Source organism: Tenrec ecaudatus, chromosome X (assembly GCF_050624435.1).
Source record: "Tenrec ecaudatus isolate mTenEca1 chromosome X, mTenEca1.hap1, whole genome shotgun sequence".
Lineage (NCBI taxonomy): Eukaryota > Metazoa > Chordata > Mammalia > Afrosoricida > Tenrecidae > Tenrec > Tenrec ecaudatus.
Genome location: NC_134548.1, coordinates 14,675,050 through 14,680,907, shown reverse-complemented (window position 1 = coordinate 14,680,907; position 5,858 = coordinate 14,675,050). Strand labels below are relative to the sequence as shown.

General features: G+C 45.3%; 1 non-coding gene across 1 annotated transcript; it reads right to left on the bottom strand.

Annotated features, from left to right (window-relative positions):
- Positions 1-461: 461 nt before the first annotated feature.
- Positions 462-581, bottom strand: LOC142435431 (small nucleolar RNA SNORA61). Its single transcript, XR_012781489.1, has one exon. It is a non-coding gene; the product is annotated as a small nucleolar RNA SNORA61 (small nucleolar RNA).
- Positions 582-5,858: the final 5,277 nt, after the last annotated feature.

The window sequence follows — 5,858 nt, the reverse complement described above, 5'->3', positions numbered from 1 at the left end:
ACTGGAAACACAGGGAATCCAGGACAGATAAGCCCCTCAGGACAAATAATGAGAGTAGAAATACCAGGAGGGTAATCAGAAGGTGGGGGGAGAAAGGGGGAACTGATCACAATGGTCTACATATAACCCCTTCCCTGTGTGACAGACCACAGAAAAGTGGGTGAAGTGATACATCGGTCAGTGTAAGACAATGAAAAAAATTATAAATTATCAAGGGTTTGTGAGGGAGGGAAGGTGAGGGAGGGGAAATATGAAGCCCTGATACCAAGGGCTCAAGTAGGAAAGAAAATGTTTTGGAAATGATGTTGGCAACAAATGTACAAATGTGCTTGGCACAATGGATGCATGTATGTATTGTGACAAGAGCTGCATGAGCCCCCAATAAAATGATTTAGAAAAGAAAAAGAAAAATCAAAGGGGCACGGTGAAAACTTGTGGGAGGTTTTTTTTTCTTCTTTTTCTTATGTTTGAAATGAACTTGTAAGTTATTAAAAACTCCAAGTCCACTTCAGTTTTACTTTTCCTTCTTTGGCAGCCACTCAGACCAATATTTAGATCTGAGGGACAGGAATCAGAAGGGTGGGAGGGGGTTTTAATAAGTAGCTTAAATTGTTGGATAAAAATTGTCTGAAATGTAAACCTCAATCTAATTCTGTCTCTCTCTGTCTCTGTCTCTGTCTCTGTCTCTCTCTCTGTCTCTCTCTCTCTCTCTCTCACACACACACACGCACACACACACACACACACACCACATATATACACACGAAGTGTCAGCCTATGATATACCAAGAAACAAGAGCTTTTTTTTTTTTTGGTTGATAGTTTTAACAAAATTTCTATGGTTTTGCAGCAGTACTTTTTGACTCCTCATCTTCTGTGCACGTGCTATGGAGGCAGACAAGTGTTCCAATTATAGATTTGCCACCAGCTTTGCAGCTCTGGGCAAAGAAGAATTAAACTTTGTATCAGTTTTAGCTTTTTTTATCTTTAAAAAGATAAACGGACTTCTTCGGTTTTCAGGACTTAGGCTCATGAGGGAGGGAAGGAGTAGGGAGGGAGAGGACAAATAAGCTGACACCAAGGGCTCAAGCAGAAAGCAAATGTTTTGAGAATGATGAGGGCAACAAATGTATAAATGTGCTTGACACAATGGATGGATGTATGGATTGTGATAAGAGTTGTATAAGCCCCCAATAAAATGATTTTAAAAATCGAAGGTAATATTACTTTATAGAGGAACAAAGCACTTGGTTTTTCCAACATTATAGATAGCAAGTACTGTCGCTGAAGACGGGGGGGGGGAATGGGAGGGCTTAGCGGACCTTGTTAAAGAGACATTGAAAAAGTCGGATTAGTTTCCCATTTGTTCTCAAAGGCGGCATTAGGCTTGACTATGCCATCCCAGAAAACACGAATTCTACTGGCTCACATTATAGACTATTCATAAGACGTGTTGTGCCTGAGGAACATTTTGAGATGGGCGCAAGAACCGTCCGATGAGGCTATCTGGAAACCCTACGGGGTTCGTTCTGAGTCAAAATGGAAAATCCACTGGTAAGGTAGAAAAAGGGAGAGGCCAAGCGCCCAACCTGGTCTGGAACGTTTCTCCCCTCCTTCCCCCCGCCCCCGCCCCCGCCCCCGCCTCCAAGCTGTGCGTGCGCCAAGGGGAACGTCTGCGCAGGCGCAGAGCCTTCCAGTCGCTCGAAGTTCCTTACTTGTGCTGTCCCTTGCCCCTCAGCCGTCGGTCGCGGGGTTCAGTCGCAGTCTGTGGTGAACTGAGGCAAACACGACCTGGTTGTCCCTGCCATGGATGAGGAAGATGGTGAGCACCCTCCGAGCGGGCCCTCAGCTTGTACCCGGGCCGGCTTCGCGGGGTGGGACGGCCTCCGACGGACGGGCTTCGCCACGCGCAGACTTGGAAGGCTGTGAGGCGCCCGGGAGCGGTTGCGGGCTCCAGGAAGAAGCGGGTTCCTAAACATGATCCTTAAAAGGGGAGAGGCCGTCGACTCCCGAGGAGGGAGTGGGATCTGGTGCAGTGGGGCCCTGGAGCCTCAGACGCTGGAACTTTTGGCCCCAGCTTGTGTGGGGGTGGGGGGAAGGGGGGGAGGGGTAAGTGCAGCGGTTCCCGGCCAGGCGCCTGAGGGGTTGTGTTGCGCCTGATGGGAGTCTGGGGCTGTGGTGGAGACAGGCTGCGTGGGACGCGGCTGCCGGCTGGGCGGGGCGGAGGTTGGGGGTCCCGGGAGGCTAGGCCAGCACGCGCTGTCGGAGGGTGGATCAGTTTTGCAGGTGTGAGGGTCCCTAGAGAAGCCCTGCCGGCCAGAGGTTTCAGGGCTGGGCTGGGCAAGCTCGGCCTGTGAGAGAGTGGAGGCTTCAGGGTACTTGAGGGCTGTGGGGAAGGTCGCGGAGGGGGATGGGAGAGTGATGCCTCCGAGGCATGAGGTGCGTGCAAAGTTAGCTTCGCGCAACAGGGCGGGATGGGGCTCCCGGGGGCGGGGCCGCCTCCTTCCCCGAGCGCTGCAGCGCAGCAGCGCAGCGCTCCCATGGCGAAGTGCACTTGCTCCGTGGGGCGCGCGCTCTGGGCCAGCCTGCCGTCGGGGGCCCACGGGAGGAGGCGCTGGCGACGGGGAAGTCTGCGCCGCTCCGAAGACGCGGAGCCGGGCTGCGCGCTGCGTGCGCGCTGCGCGTGCGGGCATTCGCAGAGCTGCCGCGGAACCCGGGACCGGAGGACATAGCGCTGGGGCCGTGCTCCGCTCCATCCGCGCTGGCCGGCCTTGGGGCGCGGTGCCGCTGGCGGAGCTGCCTCTGGGCTTGGAGAGGCTGTGGCCAGTGACACTGACAAAGGGAGGATGTGGAGCCCACGGGGCTGCGGGGTAGGGTTCGCCCCCGTGCTCTCTGAGCCCAGGTTTGCGGATCACTGAGGGTGCGGGCGATGGGACTTTCTACCCTGGTGGCGCTGTGGGCTAGCTGCTTGGCTGCTACCTGCAAGGTGGGTGGGGTTTCAAAGCCACCAGCCCCTCACTCCGCGAGCCAAAGAGGAAGGCTATCCACTAGCCTAAAGTTTGAAGACCCTGGTTAAGGTCTCTATTAGTAAGAATCAGCGCCATGGGCGTGGGTTTGGTGCTTTTTGTTTAATGGCGGTTTTACCAATCACGTTTGGTCCATTGTTTTTATAGTAAGCGGCTAGGTTCAGATTTGAGCCACACTTGCGAACAGGCAGCAAGCTTCAGGAGAGAATTTTGGCTTTGTTACTTGTCATCTGGAAACTTTCTGGTCTCTGAAGTTTGAAGCCTACCAGGGTTTTGATAGTTCTAGGAGATTGGAAATGTGATTGTTTAGCATATTAACTATGTGTGTGGTGAGGGGAGACAAATAAAGGGGGGCATAGTGTCTAAAAACAAAAAAACATTAAAAAAATTCCAGTAGTCTGTGATCTGCCCTGTTTTGTTTTGTATTCTTTACTGGTCGCCACTAAAGTGAAATATGGTTTCAGTCCCTCCATTGCGAGCGAAACCCCATTCAGATACGAAGGTGTCAAGTGAAGACTTTGGTGTGTTGGGAACAGAAAATTAATACAAAACAAAGCAAATAAAAAAGTCTGCCTTAATAAAAAACTGATTATTAAAGGAATTAATTAATATAAAAGGAATTCGTGGGAATTAAAAAATGTGTTGCGATACCTTAGTGGGATTGACTATAGCTTTTCTAGCTCTAATGTTAAAAAAGCCTTTTCATGTGCAAAAATTTGTCTTAAATTTTTTTTATTCTTTCGTTGTTTTTTTCTGGTTAACAAATACAGTGAAATCAAATGAGGAAAACAAATTTTCCACCTCGAAAAGATTTCTGCTTTCAAAGTTTGGGGGACGCTTGCTCTTCTGCTTTGAGTATTTTTCCCTTGCAGCATTATTTCACAATTTTTTCTTACATCAATAAATGTGCCTTGAGAGGATACTTCAACTACCTTTGCCCTTTTAATTACGTGGAAATACCATAATATGGAAATACCAATTCCTCTTTGTTTGGATAAATATGTAGTTTCTAAAGGTTCTTTTTATCCTTAGTTTAGATCTGTGGTTCTCAACCTTCCTAATGCCAGCGACCATTTAATATAATTCCTTATATTGTGATCCCCCAACCATAAAATTACTTTCCTTGCTACTTCACAACTGTAATTTTGCTACTGTTATGGATTGGGCCACCCTGTGAAAGAGTTGTTCGAAACACACACACACACTCACACACACACACACACACACACACACACACACACTGAGAACCACTGGTTTAGATGCTTCGGTAGAACTGGGAGTGAGCAAAGGAGTTGATGTTACCTGCTCTGGTCTTATCTGTGGATCGTCACTTGAATCTGAATTGGAAATTGCATTGTATAATTATGCTCTGCACACAAACTAATCCCTCTCTTCTGCTTTGGTTTAATTGGTTTATTATGATGTAGTATAACTTACTACTGTAGATTTTATACCTCTTTTTCATGTCAGTCTTAAGCTAGAACAAAGTTTCACTTAGACACCATAGCATGTATAATAAGCTGTTTTTTATTAAAGTTGTTTAACAAATTGATATTTAACATCAGATTTGTGATTATCTAATTAACATTTTATGACATTTGTTTTGAATCTAGTTTGCTTCATTATCAGCATTTACTTATACCCATATTTCTGCATATCATCATAAAACTCAGTACATTTTAGAGCACACGTTTGGGAATTTATGGTCACCACAGTGGCTTTTTAATATCACTAGGATGTAAAAGTTAAAAGCATATAATAAACCTCGTGGGACAGCCAAGTGGCTGCATTTCTCAAAGAGAAGAAATTTAAGAAAACTGCTGTATAACATTGGAAGTACTATAAAGTAATAAAGTACTGTTTGTCAGTGGTTGAAATCCACCAAATGATCCATGGGGGAAAGATGAGGCTATGCACTCCTGTAAGACTTTACAGCCTCAGAAACCCTGTATGGGGTTGCTATGAGTGGCATTGGGTTTGGTTTTGGTATGTATGTAGGCATGTGTCTATTCTTATATATTTAAATCTCAAAGCTTCATATAAAATTGTTATATCACGAACTTATAATGATTATGGATATAAAACATTTAATATTTTTTCCAGGTTAAAAGATTTTAAAACCATTCGTTACTAGAGGAAAGTTTTCTCTAGAAACTTTATTTTATGTAGTATTTAGTAGAAACTTTACCTTTGCTTATTCTTAGATTATACGATTGTTACCATTGATGTTGACAATGACAGCAACGACGACGATGACGATGACGACGACGATGACATCGAAGTCGTGATTATAGAAGATTCTGACACAGAAGCTTCTGCTGATGAATCGACTGTGGAACCAAATCATCAAGGTAGCAGCTAAAACTATCTGCAACCATTTCAAGTGTCATAATATTGGTTTATTATGATGTAGTATAACTTACTACTGTAGATTTTATACCTCTTTTTCATGTCAGTCTTAAGCTAGAACATATATGGTAATCTCATGCTTTACCCACTTTAAAAACTTGGTAGTTTGTCTTTTTGTTACTATGTTTTGAAAGTCCTTGATATATTCTAGATATTAAGCTCTTGATTTACAAATAGTTTCTTTTATGTGATTAGATGCCTTTCATATTTTGATACTATTTGATGTGAAAAAAAATTTAATTTGATGTTCAATGTACCTACCGTATGTACTCGTGTACAAAAATGTGCTGAAAAATTGGAGTTCGGCTTATGTATGGGTCAGTGGTACCCAAGCGAGGTGTAACATCTCGCTGCTCCCCTGCCTCCCTGAGGTAACCGGACAAGCGCCCGTTATCTTGCGGGTGATTGCCGTTTCTCTGCTGT